The sequence below is a fragment of the Notamacropus eugenii genome, chromosome 4, assembly GCF_028372415.1.
Source record: "Notamacropus eugenii isolate mMacEug1 chromosome 4, mMacEug1.pri_v2, whole genome shotgun sequence".
NCBI lineage: Eukaryota > Metazoa > Chordata > Mammalia > Diprotodontia > Macropodidae > Notamacropus > Notamacropus eugenii.
The window spans coordinates 365,977,034-365,994,205 of record NC_092875.1 but is presented as its reverse complement, the minus strand read 5'-3'; the positions used below and the strand labels follow the sequence as shown (position 1 = coordinate 365,994,205).

At 39.0% G+C, this 17,172-nt stretch overlaps 1 protein-coding gene across 8 annotated transcripts in view; it reads right to left on the bottom strand.

Annotated features, from left to right (window-relative positions):
- The window catches only part of TRIO (trio Rho guanine nucleotide exchange factor), a 509,362-nt gene that overhangs the window by 208,334 nt on the left and 283,856 nt on the right, over positions 1–17,172 (bottom strand). The gene's annotated exons all lie outside the window — the stretch shown is intronic.

Genomic DNA, 17,172 nt, shown 5'->3' with positions numbered 1-17,172 from the left:
ATTCTGTGCTCTTCCGTTCTGTGCCTCTTACTAGATTGACCTCACCTTCATCTCCTGGCTTCCATTAAGGCTCAGCTATTTCATCTTTTGCAAGAAGTCGTTCTTCCTCCCCCCACCTTTATTTACTTTATTTTTCATTTATAGAATAAAGGAAGCATTTCTATAACATAGTAAAACAAAAAGATGATTGCACAGGAAACTGCAAATCTATTACATACACCTTGTTATTCCTTTTAAATATATAAAAAAGTTATCACATACATTTCTTTCTTTTTTTCCCTTTTCCTGATAGAATGCTACTATGCTATAAGAAATGATGAGCTCAGTGATTTTAGAAAAACACGGAAAGGGACATCTAGGTGGCAAAGTGGATAAAGCACAGGCCCTGGAGTGAGAAAGACCTGAGTTCAAATGTAGCCTCAGACACCTGATTGGTGGTTGTGTTTGTCCTTCGTTCTCAAAAAGGACCATGACATCAAGGTGATGACATGACTTGCAGTTGACTTTGATTTGAGTGAAGGAGGGCTGTGCAAGGTCACCAGCCTCACTTTCTTCTCCTGAGCCATCTGGGTCCAGTGGCCTGATATTCATCAGGACGACTGGAGATGGCCCAGGATGCAATGGGAGACCCTGGCCCTTTCAGGCCACTCATATCATATTCTCACTTTGAATGAGACACACCCATTCAATGAATGGGCTTCTTTAAGTAATTACTTTAATTTAAAAAAAAAATCAACCTGGGAGGAGAAGACCCTCACCTCAGGGTTCCTGGGTAAAAGAGAAACAATTACTATTTAGTATTTAAATGTACTCTGTGCTAGGTGGGTGGGGACTTGTTCTCCAGTCTAAGAGCTCCAGAGTGAACTGGGTTTAAGGCTTGATCTTTGAGCAAGAAATGTAGCCAGTAAACCCAACTGAGTCAGGTGAGGAAGGAGTTCAAAGCCCCAGAAAGAGCACATGTTCTGGGTCATGGTATGCAGCAAGGCTCGCTATATATTTTGGTCAGGACTTAAAATTCCAGCCTTCTGACTCAGTCCAGGGCTCCTCCCATAAGGGTGACCCTACCTGAATGTTTTTTTTTTTTTGAGTGTCAGCTGATATTCATTAGACACAGGCAGCCATGAACAAAGAAAACCTCTTTTCTTGTTACAACTTGTCAGAATCCATTCCAGTTCTACTGAATTACTGTGACTCCTGGGTTCTAGCTTTTGGCTGACTCCTTTCTCAGCACGTTTACTGGTAGCTCCTACTAGTGTACTTACTCCTCCACAAAGATCATAGCATAGCATTTGCAACAGATAGGCTTAGTTACATTATGACACCTTTTGCAAATGAAGAATTCTTCTGTAATCACATTAATTTTAAAAACTAGTTTAGAATTTACACAGTGCAACTCACTCTGTCATCAGGAGGGTCTGAGACACTTACTAGTTGTGTGACCCTGGGCAAGTCACTTAACCCCAATTCCCAACCTCCCAGGCCCAAGAAAAAGAATTCACACTGACAACAATACTGTAAAATAAAAACAGCTTTGAAAGGCTCTAGGACTTAGATGAATTCACTAACCAGGGAGTCAAGAAGACTCCTAATGAACCATGTCTCCTCTCACTACTTGGCACAGTGATGGACTGAAGGGACAGAATAAGCCATCCATTTTTAGATATAGTCAATATATTTGTTTTGCTTGTTTTGTATTATTAAATGTTACAATGAAGGGCTCTGATTTAGGGTGGTGATCAGAGGAGGTGGCGTTGGAAGATATTGACAGAGATTTAAAAAAAGACAAGCATAAAGACTACCAATGAAACATTTTAATACATTTAAAAAAAACCAAACTGTACCTAAGAGGTTTGGTTTTATACAGAATCCCCTTTTCTTGTTCTTCTCTGTACATTGAAATGTTTATATTTGTCACATTCATAATAAAACAACATTTTATAAAATTAAAAATAAGTTGAGGAACCTTTCTTTTGGATTTTTTTTTAAAAAGCATGTAGATTTAATTGATAAAACTCAGAAATAAAGGAATTAAATGACAAAAATCAAGACTGACCTTAGGCCTACTGCAATCTGAAGTCACTGATTTCTCTTTCTAGTCTACTACACAAAGTGTGGCCAACTGAATTCAGTGGGGAGGATAGAAAGCACTTGATTTGCTTAAGAATGCTGAGTGCTAGAGAATATTACATATGAACAAGCTTCTATTCTGCTGCTTGGCTAGTTTGTTCGCTTTTTTGAAAGAAAATGTCCAAAAGCTGAGGAGTGAGGGGGACAAATACAGAAACTGATTAAGATGAGAGAAATGATGTCAAAGGTCAAGTGAACCTTCACATTAAATGGCAGGTCACAGTGACCCGGGTGTTATCCCTGAAAACTACCACAAAAAAAGAGGGAATGGCAGTAGATTTGAAGTCAGAAGACCTAGACCCTGTCTCTTACTAGTTGTGTGAGACTGAGGCAAGACACAGCACCTTTCTGAGCTTCAGTTTCCTGGGCTATCAGATCAGGATAATAATATGCTTATGAATATTCAGTTCTGGGAGAAAAAGACTTGTCAACTGGAAAGCATCATGTCAATGTATGTTAATCTTATCACTGTCATAATCACATAGGTACTTCCCCATCTCCTCAAATTACCTTATAGGCATTTTGCAGATACTTTTATGAACATATGTGCTTCTCCTCTCCTTATCAAATGAAGTTCCTTATGGGTAAAGATTGTTTCACTTTTGCCTCTCTGTTTCTAGTGAATAGTACTTAGTAAATGCTAATGTAGCCCAACAAACTGTAGAAAATCAGACTCTGATGGGATATAGGTTCAGGGAACCCCCTTGAACTCTCTTTGTATCTTCCCACAGAATCTGGCTTTTCATGCCCAAATCTGTTACCTTTAACCTAACCTAGCCCTCTGTTGTCTGTTAACTCCTGATTGCCTCCAGATGTTTCCCACTCTTGATCACATCAAAATCTCACTCTCTGGGTTCGGACCTCTAGTCACTCCAGTACCATCAAGATCCCCCTTAGTCTCCTCCTTAAGACCCTCCCATCACCTCAGACTACTAAACCAAGCCCCAGAATCCTCCCACAGTCTTTTTGAATATAAGATCCTTCTTGCCTCCATGAAGGCGTTCAGATTCAATCTAGCTTAGATTCAATGTAGCTCAGATTCTATCTGGCCCACTTGGCAATAGAAGCATCACAAATGGTTAGGCTTCTTTAGAGTCAACCCAATATGATGGATCTTAAATAAATTTTGTTTTTCTTTGGCTAAAAGAAGGCTTGAGTTTAATTCATTCTGGCAGGACCTGCGGTGCTGGTATCTTGGGTTCCCAAGCATCCCAAACCTCAACAACTCCTTGGTTCATCTTTCATCACTAGAGTATCTATGTACTAGATATTTGTAGAAACAGTATAGTAATATAGGCAGCTGAATATGCCACTGCATAAATTAAAAGTGTCTTTGTGTGTATGTATATATATATATATATACATAATATATGTGTTTCTATATGTATATATGCATTTCTATATGTATATATGTGTGTGTATGTATATAAGGCATGAGCACCGAAAAGTCAATTGAGCATATTTTTGGATAGTATGATAAATCAGTTTTTTCCTGGATTTCCTAGCACTTGTTTAGACAAAAAGATACACATTTTTATTTCTACAAAGACTTAGTTTAAAAAAAAAAATTATTTGAGCATGTTTTACCCCAAGAAGAAAAAACTTTAGGACACAAAAGTCCTGTATATCTGGATATCCACAGACCTGACCCTGCTTCTCTCTGATCTTCTTCTTGCCACCTGCTCATCAGTAATGCACTTACAGCCAGCAAAATCTTCCCATTTCCAAGGCTTCCAAAAAGGGCGGGTGAACTGACAGTTCTAAACTTTATTCTGGGTTTTCCTGTAGTATCTCTGACTTTAGATCCTGATCTCTGTGACTTCCCAGACCAAAACACCTTCCTCTAGACACTACTCTCCTATATTAGAAGATAAAGGGCAGCTAGGTGGTGCAGTCGATAGAGCACCAGTGCAAGCATCAGGAGGACCTGAGTTCAAATCTCACCTCAGACACTTGATACTCACTAGCTGTGTGACCTTGGGCAAGTCACTTAACCCCAATTGCCTCATCCTGGGTCATCTCCAGTCACCTTGATGAATATCTGGTCACTGGATTCAGATGGTTCTGGAGGAGAAGTGAGGCTGGTGACCTGCACAGCCCTTCCTCACGTGAATAAAAGTCAAGTGCAAGTCATGTCATCATTTCTCTGATGGCATGGTCTTCTTCGGCAACGAAGGATGAACACACACACATATTGGAAGAGAAATAATCCTTTGCTTTTATATTTTTATTCCCAGAATTTAACACTGCACTTGGTACACAGTGAGTGCTTAATAACTGCTTCCACATTCATCTATCTACTCAATTTGTCAAATAACTGTTTAACCTCTTCACCCTGGACTTCTACTCACACTGGAGGACTCACTGCCACTGAGGCCTCACCTTCTGACTGGCAAACTCCTCCCAAAACCTCCACTTTATGCAGAAGGCCAAAGATGTGTCTTCATCCTTCTTCAGGCTGCACAACTGAAATCTCCACAGGATTTTCTTTACCATGCTCCTCACACCTTGCATCTTCTTTCCCGTCTTCCCCTTTGAAACTCTCTTTCGAGTATAGTCTTCCCTATTAGAATCTTAATTCTTTGAAGGCAAAGATTGACTTTTGGCTTCTATTTGTATTTCTAGTGCTTAGCACACAGTAAGTGTTTAATAAATGCTTGTTGACTATTTTAGACTTTCACTTTTTATCAATCCTCCAATACCCTGACCTAGTTTTCAACAACAGATAACTTCTCCAAATCTAAAGCGATAAAGAGGTGCAAAATGAAACTGAACCAGCACAGGATGAGTATAATGAGCTCTTTTCACTTTTCTTTTCCTCTGGACTACAAAGTATTTCTCAATCCCCATATCCTCTCTCAGACTGCGAGGCAAAGGGATTCCACCAACCTCTAGACTTAACTTCATTATCTCCTCTCTCCAATATCTCCAATTTCTTGGTACTTTTATTTCAACCTTTAAAAATATGCTGGTCATGTTTCCCTTTAAAACAATTTAACTTAATCTTGTTGCACATTCTGCATTTTTGTTTTGTTTTGTTGGGGGACAAGGGGTAGAAAGGAGAGTCCAGACCTGTAATTCCATCCAATGGGGAAATCCTAATGTGGAAAATTCTTAAAGCCTTAGACAGTCTGCTGGGGCACTGAGAAGCAATCTGCCCATGGTCACACAGCTAAAGGTGGGCCTCAATGGACCAGCACCATATGGTCTCTCGACCATTCTATTTTTCTCCTTCTGCTACTGAAATTGTTACTTAACTGTAAAATACCTATGAATATTTCTGTCCAACTCCATTTAATTTTTAAAAGGTTTATTGGTACTATTTGCCTTTACATCACAGCCTTTTCACCCTTTTTTCTAGAGTGAACACTCCTTTGTGATAAAGAAAAGCAATTGAACAAAAAATTTCTATGAGGGCATCTGACAACATACATAATGTTCTACAGTAACAATCTCTACCCTCTTTGCCATGAAGAAGGTATATTTCATTATCTGCTATCTGAGAATTTCATTAGTTTTCAATTTTCCTCATGGGGTTATTTTCCTTTACTTTGCTGGAGTTGCTGTAGATATTACTCTCTTGGTTCTGCTTAATAGTATAAACCTTTCCTCATTTCTCTGAATTCATTTTTCATTTATTACTAAACAATAATACTCCAATTCATTCATAAGCTCTAGTTTTTCAATCATCATTCTCCAATCAATCATTACCCATTTATTTCCAGTTCTTTGCTACAACAGAGTTGTCATGAATATTTTTGCATGAATTGGACCTTTATTTTTGTCCCAGTTGCTTAAATTTAAATTTTTTTCTTATTCTCAACATTTTCATACTAATTACAAATGAAACATGAATATCTATTCTACATAGCTTGTACTTTTGAAAGATTATCACAAATTCAACATATTAGTTTCAATCTGTTAGATTTGCTTATTTATCTCCTTTTGAGCCTTCTGTTTTACATATTTTTTAGAAAGTGCTACAGTGACCCTTTCTTTTTCTTTTGGGGGATATCCTTATTATTGTTATCAATATTTTTATAAATATCCATCCTTTTCTTTTTTTCTGTGATCTCTTCTGGGTCTACACCTGGTAGTCCCACTCACTTTTTAAATGGCTTCCTCTAACTCCCCTCTACTATGGAAGCTATGCCATTCGTCTATTGCCACTGTCAATGACTTTTGCTCAGCACTCATTCTCCGCGATCTTTTTGCAGTATGACACTGTAGTCTTCCTTTTCCTTTTTTTCCGTGACACAATCCTAAGTTTTCTCCCAATGTCTCTGACCACTGCTACATTTCCATTTTATCTTCCCATCCTCCCCAACATCAGTCTCCTTCACTAAGCTCTGCTCTATTTACGTCATCTCCTTGAATAATTTAACCACTTTTAAGGCTTCAGCTGGTACCTCTGGATAGATGACTTCCAGTCCTGACCTCTTTCGCACGGTGAGATAAACTCGGCTTCTCTTTGATAATCAGATAAAGAATACCTTTAAGTATTCAAAGTATTGCTTCTGACTCCTCACATCCACTGGATGGACTTACAGGTCTGGACTCCCCTCATGCACACTACTCCAAACAGGCTGGTTTCTCAAGGTATTTCTGACAGTCTCTCAAATAGTCACTTAGGGTAAAAATGAAATATAGGCTCCACCATATGCATCCATTCAAATATCTGAAGGTAAGCAGCCACCTCAGGTGCCATGGCCATCATGAAACCCTCCCTGATCTGCCCAGTTCAAAGCAATGTCTCCCTCACACCTTGTTGCTGAACCATCCTGTCTGGGGAGTTAGGAAGAGCAAACATGTGGACAAGCTAGCCCCAGATCATACTTCATAACCCATCTGGCTGCATAACATGCCGTGTACTCCCAGACGACCGTATACAACCAAACATCCAGAGACTGTGTCCTAGGGGACTTAAACCACTGAAATTTGGAACTTCGACCCCAGAGGTAAATTGTCCTAATTGGTTAAGGAGTGAGCACAAATTCATAAAACCCAGTATATCTTAGAGGACTCCAGACCATGCTTCACATCCCAGTCATGCATTTTACCTCAGCTTTCTTCTTTATCCTCTACTACCCTGAGGCAATACATGTATTCCCTGTTCTTCCCTTTGCCCTCCTAGGAACTAAAATTAGATCAATATTAACATTGCTTGTGGATAAGGCACAATCAATCAACTGCTCTATGACTCTACTAATCCTCCCTGAGGACAGAAACTGTCTCACTTCTGGCACCTAGTTCAGTGCTTTTAATTCATTTTTTCAAATATCTTATAGTCCTTTGTGGAGATCTTAGGAGCTTAGCATAGTGCCTAACAAAGAGTAGATACTTAAAATGCTTGCTGACTGACTTAACCTCTCCTTTGAATTTACCACATTAGGCCTTTTATCATTTTTGTCATGTACAAGTCTTTTTTCCTCTTCCCTTTTATAGGATATAAGTTGCTCAGGGGAGCTTATAACCTATAAATGTGTTAAGTACAATCACAGGTTTTAGTACTGGAAAGTACCTTAAAAATCATCTTCATTTTATAGATGTGGAAAATGATATACAGAGAATTTAATTAAGTGGCTTGCTCATGGTTACACAGAAAGTAAGCAGCACAGATGAGATTTAAAGCCAAGACTTATTCCAAATGAGTGCCCTTTCTGGTACAACATGCAATCTCCCACTGGAGTGAAAGATGACTAATTTAAATGAGACATTTAGATGCATACATCTTGGTATACTTGATTTTTAAAAAATTACCTCATCACCTTGTTACTTCCACTTGACTTTGAAACTCACAGTATGCCCAGATGTCAGAAGCAACAAATGCCTGTCCCCCATAAACCTTAGTGGTGGGGGTGGGGAGAGGGAGTAATCTGCGTTCCCTATTTTCCACTATGGTGTGGGCCCCAATGAATCTTCTTAAACAAGCTGTCTTAGACCCAACCCCAAGGTAAGCACAGTTATTCTAGAGTCTTTCCAATTAGATCTGGTTCAAGGAAATCAATGAAAATCCCTTGGATGAGAATTGTAGAACCAATCTACTCCCACTAGGACTTCCCTGGTTATTAGGAAATCAATGAAAATCCCTTGGATGAGAATTGTAGAACCAATCTACTCCCACTAAGACTTCCCTGGTTATTAGGTCATAGGGATTCCCTCTAAGGCCACCCAGTAACCACTGCCACAAATACAACAAAAGGATCTACAAAAGTAGCATTGGGTTACTCAAGAAATTTTGTCTTAGTTACCAAGGGAAATTACTGGACCCTCAGGTCTGTGGGACTATATTGGGTTAGTGCTACAAATAGATGCAAATCACTACTATATCCTAATTTACTATCTTTTTCCTTAAATTCTAAAATTCTTATGGGTAAAATTTAAGTCTTGAGAGTTCCAGTTTTTTTAGAGGGAGGTTTCTAATGAAAAAAGAAATAGGTAAGAAAGTTGAGCACAAGGGCTGAGCCTTTGAAAGAAAATAAATATCTGTTTGAAAGAAATTCTTGATAGCAAATGGAGTTTGCCTTAAGAGTCTCTCATTAACAACTTGTCATCAAATGACAGAACTTCTGTAGATAAGCTACTCTACAAGCATGGTATTTTATAGCAACATAAAAATGTGCTTAACCCCAAAAGGGTAATGTGCTGTACACTGTAAAAACTTTATCATCTGCAGCAAATCAGAGATTTCTAAAACAGTTGGAATGTGAAAACATTCTACAAGCCCATGACCTCTCAAAAAAACGATGAAAGGATTGAAGTAGGGGTAGGGAATGAATATGAAACTAAACACTCTCACCGAGTTTAATGTGTGTAAATGCAGAATAACCATAAAACTTGCCAATTTCTGGTTTACTTATTTCCCTGAAGTTAAAGATTTTTAAATGGTATAAACAGGAAGTTAATACAAATGGCTAAATTATTGGGAGAATGGAAAAATTATTTCACCTTAACTGGAAAATAGGATGAGTTGCTCTGGGAATGATGGGTGAGGAGAGTGGTAAACTCAAAGAATGACTTCATACTTCGTGAAGGAAGATGTCCTAGAGATTTACTGTCACAGACTCTGGAAGTACTATCAAAATCAGCTCCTTCTGTTTTACAGCTTTTGGCATGATGCTTCCTGAGCTACTAGCTGTGTTTTGAAAAATAAAAATAATGCTGGGCTGGATAACTATTTGTTTGACAGGAGAAATGTTCATCTTAGCTCTTTTCTCCAGAATGTTGGTCTACAAAAGTTACACAGAGAATTGTCTATTTCTTGTCTCAGAAGGGGATACAAAATAAGAAGTGTGACTATGCAACCGGTCAAAAAATGATTTGGTTCTGTCATTCAGAAGAACATATCTGTTTGGAATTATTTGTATGAGGCAAGGAAAAGGGATGGTATTTCATCCAGGACCAAAATTCATCCTTTGCTGCATAAACTGATGTCCTTTTTCATCTGACTGCCAGGGATGTTTGCAACAAATCCTGAAACGTGGGACACTCAACATGGAGCACACACATACCCAGAGGGTGGCTTCATTTTAGCTATGTCTATAAAATATGAGGTTTTACTGGAGTCCTCCATTTTTAGCATACTAGAATTATGTCACAGTATTTACTTTTGGTCCATTGTAAAGGAATTAAACTGAAAAGGTTTTTACTACTTATTTTATTGACTCTGCTACCCCTCATATTCCAGAATTCAATATTTTGAAAAAAAATGAATATAGCAAATTTTCCATTTTATTCAGTTACATAAAATACTTAAAAAAAAAAAAAGGTTAGGTTCAGTCAGTCAACAGCCAGTTTCTAAAGTGTTTACTATGTTCCAGGCTTTGTACTAGGTGCTGGGAATACAAAGGAGGACCAAAGACAGTCCTTGCTTCTAAGAAGTTAACAGTCTAATGAGAGAGATAGTACTCAGCAACATAAAAACAAGATTAAGGCAGGATAAATTGGAGATTATCAACAGAGGAAAGGAACTAGCAATAAGGGAAAACAGGAAAAGTTTCTCATAGAAGATGGTTTTAGATGGGACTTGAAAGATGCCAAGTGGTAGAAAATTCCAGGCATGGGAGGCAGCCAGTGGAAATGCAGAGGCAAGAGACAGAGGGTCTTGTGAGAGGAATAGCAAAAAGTTCAGCCTTCCAGAAGGCTGGAAAGGTAAAAGGCGGTTTCTTCCGGGGAAGGGAGAGCATGTGGGAAAGTCAGTCAATAAACATTTATTAAGCTTAGTATGTGTCAGGCAACGCACAAAGTGCTGTGGATACAAAAAAAAAAAAAAAAAGACAAAAAACAATCCTTGCTCCCAAGGAGCTCATAATAGAATGTGGGGAGACAGCATGCATATACAAACATGACACAGGTACTCCAACCTTCCAGGTTCAGGTACATGACCCTCCACTGTCTTCATAAGCTCTGTTTTTTTGAGTAGAGCTAAAGACCTCTTCTGCCCCAGGAAAGTGAAAGGCAAGGTCATAACTAGCATAGCAAGAAAGGGAATATATGCAAAAGGAAGATGACTTAAGCACAAGACTTTAGGTTTCATACTTTAGTTTCTAGCTTCTGAGGATTCCTTTAAAAAGAGAGGCTTAGAGTCTAATGGACAGCTGCAGGAAGGCTTTGTTATTGGTGCACGGGGTTAACATATTCAGGACTTAAGTGTCAGGAGTTCTTCAATCAATGTGTCTCCTTTTTTCTCTGATAACCACTCTTTTCATGAGTCAAATGTTCATCATGATGGTCAATGTAACCTGAATCTTAGAAGATTTCATAGGGTGTTTACTACTCACTACAAAAGGAAGTAACCAATTCAAGATCCAAAAGGATCCTGACAGACTAGGTCACTGAGTAGAATACAACAAGATGAAATTCAACACGGATAAATGTAAAGCCTTACACTTGGGTGCAAAAATCAACTTCACAAATACAGGATAAGTGAGGCATGGAGATTTTGGAGGACTGTATGTTCAACAAGTCAGCTATGTGATACTGCAGCCAAAAAAAGCTTATGAGACCTTGAACTGAATTAAAAGGGATATAGTTTACTGGAAGAGTCACCAGACCTCATATGGAGTACCATGTTCAGTATATGGGTTGCTGCCTTTAATAAGGATATGGACAGGCTAGCAAGTGTCCAGAGAAGAGCAACCAAGATGGTTCAAAGCCTCAACTTTGCATCATGAGGATGGTCTGAAGGAAGTCTGGAAGTTTAGTCTGGAGAATAGGAGACTCAGAGGAGACATAACAACTGTATACCTGAAGGGTTTTCATGTGGAAGAGAGAACAGACTTGCTCTATTTGGCCTCAGGAGCAATGGGTAGAAGGTTCAAGGAGGCCAATTTCTATTTCAGGGTCAGGAAAGACTTATTAACAATTAGAGCTGTCAAAAAGGGGGGTGGGCTGCCTAAATTGATGGTGAGTTCCCTCTCCTTGGAGGTCTTGAAGTAGAAAAATGGATGACTCTGTAAGGTATCTTATGGTGGAAAATCTTTTGGTGTCTAAGGTCTCTTCCCACTCTGCATTGGTATGTGTTTGCTTCCTGATTAATAACCAACAAATTCTTTTGCACCTGCATTTATAGCACCTCTAGAGTCAAACACAGTCCCCAAACACAGACTTTAAAGATCTTTGACACAAGCACATGCCCACTTCAATTTGTTTTGACAGAAAGCAGACAAGGACAGGGAGGGTGAGATGGGGCATCTGCCGAGGTAATTTATCTTAGCGTGCTTTGTTTCTCCTATGATGAAGAAAGAATAATGTTAGTTTGTTATTTGCCAAAGACATGGGGATTTTACAGTGAATGAATGGTACTATAAATACACAACATTATTCTGCCCTGCTCCTGAGGACACTGCCTGTCTAGACAGCATCTATATACCACATCTTAATAAAACCAGAGCTCCTAGTTGAGTGGTCTGAGCACCATGAGGTCATCGGGATGGAAATATTGCACCAAATAAAATCATTATTAAACAAAGGATGATCAGATAGAGAAGTTCCTCATATTTTCATAGAACATTATAACTAGAAGGGACAGTCAAGATCATTTAACTCTAACCCTCAGTTTGCAAATGGGGATACTGAGACTAAAAAAAAAAAACAAAACGCACGCATATTTGCATCTCTTTGTATTCCCAGTGCTTGGCACAGAGTAGGTGCTTAATAAATGCGTGCTGATTTTAATGTCTGAATCTAGTACGCTGAAAGTAAGTACTAATTTATGAGGCTGGCATATTTTATTTCTGATTAAAGAGAAGCATTTCCTCAGTGGGGTGGAGGTGAGAAGGAAAGGTCAAACAGGTAATAAGAATCAGAGCAAGGATCTGAACTCAGGTCTTACTGATTTCAAGTTCTTCTAGTACATTATACTCCCAACTCCTATCTTAATTCACCTTAATGACTGCTCCCCAATTTGTGGACCAAAAAGCAAAGATTTCAAAAATCTTCAACACAAGAAAAGGTCAGATGGAGTTTCTTTTCTACAGGTACTTTGTGTGTCTTTGTCTAGATTTGAATCCTGGACTTGAAATGTTACCTCTTCTCAACTTCACCTCTTAGTAGGCCAACCTCCTTCCAAGCTCAACTAGAACATCACCTCTTACATAAAGCCCCTTCCTGGCCTCACAACCCCAGACCAGTTGTTACAGCTTCTCCTTGATGAAATGATCTTCCATTTACTTTTGCATCTATTTATATGAATACATATTGTTTTCACTTTTGTCCCAGAGCTTGGTGCCTAGGCACTTAAAAACTGCTTATAGATTGATACTAAATTTTGGAAATATAGAGACTTCAGACAAATGCCTCCCTTCATCACTATCGCCACCCTTTCAAGGAATTACTTTAACTCTCCTCCTCCCCATAAATGGCGTTAGATTAGGACTTTTCATGTGATTGATAATATAACCATAAAACATTATAAAACTATGAAACACTTCTGAGGTACCATGCTTTCACTCAAGAAATAATTGTGTAGGCAGCATATGTTATTATTACGTACTATTATTTCTGCTTTAAACATGAAAAATCCTTAAATGCCTCAAGGGAGCCCACAGATGTCTCTGGATTCTTGAAAGCTGTCAGTGAAACATCAGCTCTAACAGGTTCTACCAAGCTGAACAAGCTTACACACCAACTAGACTGATGTGTTACCTGAAGCCTAGTAAGTTCAGGGAGGTACATCTTCAGAATGCTGCCTAACCTATATAAGGGCTTCATTCAGTCATCCCAACCCAGGACCCAGGCAACTTAGGCATGGAGGAAAGAACACTATTCCAACTAGCAGTGGGAGCCATTGCCTCAAAGACGTCCAGGTATGAAATTCATACCTGTAAGGCTGAAATTATGGCTACTGTGCATATATACCAACAGGGGCAGAGAGATGGGATGTCTCATGATAATTCTGCAAAGAGTAGGATGAGAATATGGCCAGTTTCCAGGACTTTGTTTTGCCTTCTCAACTGCTGGTTGCATAATCTAACTCTTTAATTTCTAGTCCCAAATTCTACTGATATAACATGAGAGTTTTTCCAGTTATTTTTTATGAAGTATGAAGTATTAAATCAAACTGTGTGGACAAGTAAACTCAGCTGCAGAGTATATGAGGAAGAAAAGACCACAGGCCACATCCCCTACAGAACAACTCTCCTTGCACAGAAGGAGAAAAAAAACCCAAAATGTATTCTGCAGCTGCAGATGACACCTCAAATACAGTTAACATATAAATGCGTGAATAAGGAAAAACACAGGTAAAAGGGAAATTAGGGCTCAGCATGACCTCCATGTCATGACCTCTGCTGTTTGAGTGCGAATATCTCAACAAAACATATCATGAAAAAAAAGCATATACTTTGCACTAACAAAGTATATTCACTTTTACATTAAAGACAAAGAAAGTTCTATTATCCCAAGACAAAGATTGTCCCCTCTTCCCTCTGGGACATCACCAATTTATCTTTCTTGGATGCACTGGGTTGTACACTGTCTTCTCCACTTTGATTTGAATTCAGATCTGACCTCAGACACTTACTAGCTACATGACCCTGAGCAAGTCACTTACTCTGTTTGCCTCAGTTTCCTCAACTGTGGAGTGAGGATAAGAACAGCATCTACCTCAAAGAGTTGTTGTGAGGATCAAATGAGATTTTTTTTAAAGTAAAAACAGCAAACTTTTTAATGGAAGTATTTTAAGTTTATATTTTTAGGCAGGCATTTTATAAATTAGGAAATATAAATCCTACCATAATGCTACCATAATAAGGACTGTGCAGACATACTTCTATAGTTCAAAATAAAATCAAATTGTAAAGCTAAGTGCATTGGTTTGGGACCAATCTGAGATTCTTTGAGGCTCCAGGGTCCATCCTGGAGGAACGGACTCATGATAAAGTTCACCTCAAAAGGTGCCTTAGAATTATAGAATTTAAAAGATAAAACTTTAAAGATCATCTATTCTTGACCTCAAGATTTCAGAGAGGAGAAAATTACACTTATCAAATGGGATATTTGTGAGGTACACAACACACAGTCAGTCCTTTGCACATAGGTACTACGTAAATGCTTGTCAAACCATGAGCATGAACTCTTTTCTGACTCTCTTTGTATTTCCAGTGCGTGGCACAGAGTAGGTGCTTGATGACAGATTGTAATGTTTACAATATACATTGTAATGTATGTTGAAAGTGCACACTAATTTATAATGCTGGCATATTTTATTTCTGATTTCAAAGGGGAGCATTTCCCAGGTGGGATGGAGGTGAGCAGGAAAAATGATAAACAGATGTATTAGTAAGGACCAGCAGGAAGCCTCTGCAGCTGGGCACAAGGGCCTCTATGAGATACCATGCTACAGAGAGCAAAAATGGGTACATCTTCCTTGCCTTACGTTTGGAAGATAGTCCAGCTCCAGGAGGCCATGGGACTATAGGTCTGTAATAGGATGTCTTGTTTCTGCCCTGTTTGACGCTCCCAAAGGATCAGATTCAAATGAGACCTTTTCCTTAGGTATTTTCCAGGCAGTTCAAAATACACTGGGTGCAACGTAAGAATTAACCACCGTAACCTTTCCACCTATCTCTCAGATCTCTGACTTGCACAAGCTGACTTGGAATGGGGGCAGAACAACCCAGGAGACCAGCTAACTAGAATGTTTCTCCACTATTAATGATTATTTTAATCTAAGCCCCTCCAACCTTAGAGCTTCCTCTGGGTTCTAGAACAGAAGCTGCGCCATGATCAGCTGGCATCGTCCTATGAATGCTTTGGTCACAGGACATCCTATCATTCACTCAGCACGGTCACAGGCCTGCAGCTGACTACTGGCTGAGGCTTTCTACTACAGATCTAATCAGGCCACACAAACGGGTATTTGAGGTTTGCGTGTTTCCCTTGCATGAGCTTTTCTGTCTTAGCTTAGAGAGGCCACAGGGTGGGATACAAAGAGTCCTGGACTTAAAATCAGGAGAAATTGGGGTTCAAATCCTGCCTCTGATTCTTACTAAATGTGCAACCACAGGGAAGTCACTTAACCTCGGTGAAGCTCAGTTTCAATATCTATAAAGACAGGAAGACAATAATACTCCCTGAATAGGTCCTTACAAAACTGTTGTAAGGATCAAATGAGTTAAGTTTTGTAAGGCACTGGGCCTGGAGTCAAGAAGATTTGAGTTCAAGTCTAGCCTTACACACTTCCTAGCTACGTGACTTTGGGTGTGTAATGTCTCTGCAGTTGGCCTCAATTTCCTCAAATGTAAATTTGGGAAAATAAATGCTCCCACCTCCTTCCTTCCTTCCTCTTACTTCCTATTATTATTGTTAGACTATAAGTTGACTGAGGAATATCTGAGTCTTTCTTATCCTGCATGACACCTATCATAGCACTGGGTGCATAAAATATAATGCCTGCTGAGTGGTTCACTAGTGCAATTAAGATGTAGGAAGATGCTACCGGCAATCTGTACGGTTATGTTTGGGTGCACACTGTCATTTCAGACTAATTCATTAAAGGTCTCTTCGGGTCATGGAACTCATGGTTATAGATGAAGTGTTTTTTTTTCTTAGGAAAGGATACTAGATGTTTTAAAGAAGATGGTCTCTAACTCCCTGTAATGTAGATCTAAGAATATTTCCTTTGTAAATTAAAGAATATTATCTGGAATGGGACCATTTTGCAGTCTCCTACTAGCAGCTCTGCTCCTGCCATTTTGGGCCTCATTATTTTGGAAGCCACAGACTGAATAATTTCACATTAGTTTCCTGCGTCCTAAAGAATCTGGACCTATGCTGTATGAAGATGTTGACTTTGTTGACTTGTATTCCACATATTTCTGTCCTTAATAATTCTCTGCTACTTGTTCTCTCTCTCTTTCTCTCTCATTTTTTTCTCTGTAGGGGTCCCAAACATGTGATTTCATTGGTATACTAGCCCTGAACAACCTGTGGCCCTGCCAAAGGATTTTGGGTGGCCCAGTTGTACAGGCCTGGTGTAACTCATTCCTGCTGAGGAAACTCCCCATATCAACACAGAGCGACAATTGTTCTGCAGTTTAGAGAGTTGTCTGGGGGCAGTGAGTTCAATGACTTGCCTATCAGTACGTGTCAGAGGCAAAGCTTGAACTTAAGTCTTCCTGACTGAAGCTAGCTCTCTATACACTACATCATGCTGTTTTGGATACTGCTCTCCAATATACTAATGTATTAAGCTAAGCATTGCTTGCTAACTAATGGAACTGCAAGTTCTAAAGAATTCTTCTACAATCCTACTTCCCCTTTCTTTAATCTAGCTGCAGAATCTGTGCTTTGGTAAATTATTTGATACAAGGGGTGAGAATTCTGGTTGACTGTCCTGTGGTAGGACTAATGTAGCTAAAGGATAACAACTAGCTAACATTTTAAAAGAAACTACCTTCCTGTGGCTTCTTCTTTAATCATGACAACAAGGGTAAACCTGCTCTCTAAGTCTATTCGTAAATTCAAGATCTGGAGCAATTCAAACATCATAAGCACAAGGGATGGTGTTCATTTAAAAGATTAAGGAAAGTAGTGAGAATTTAA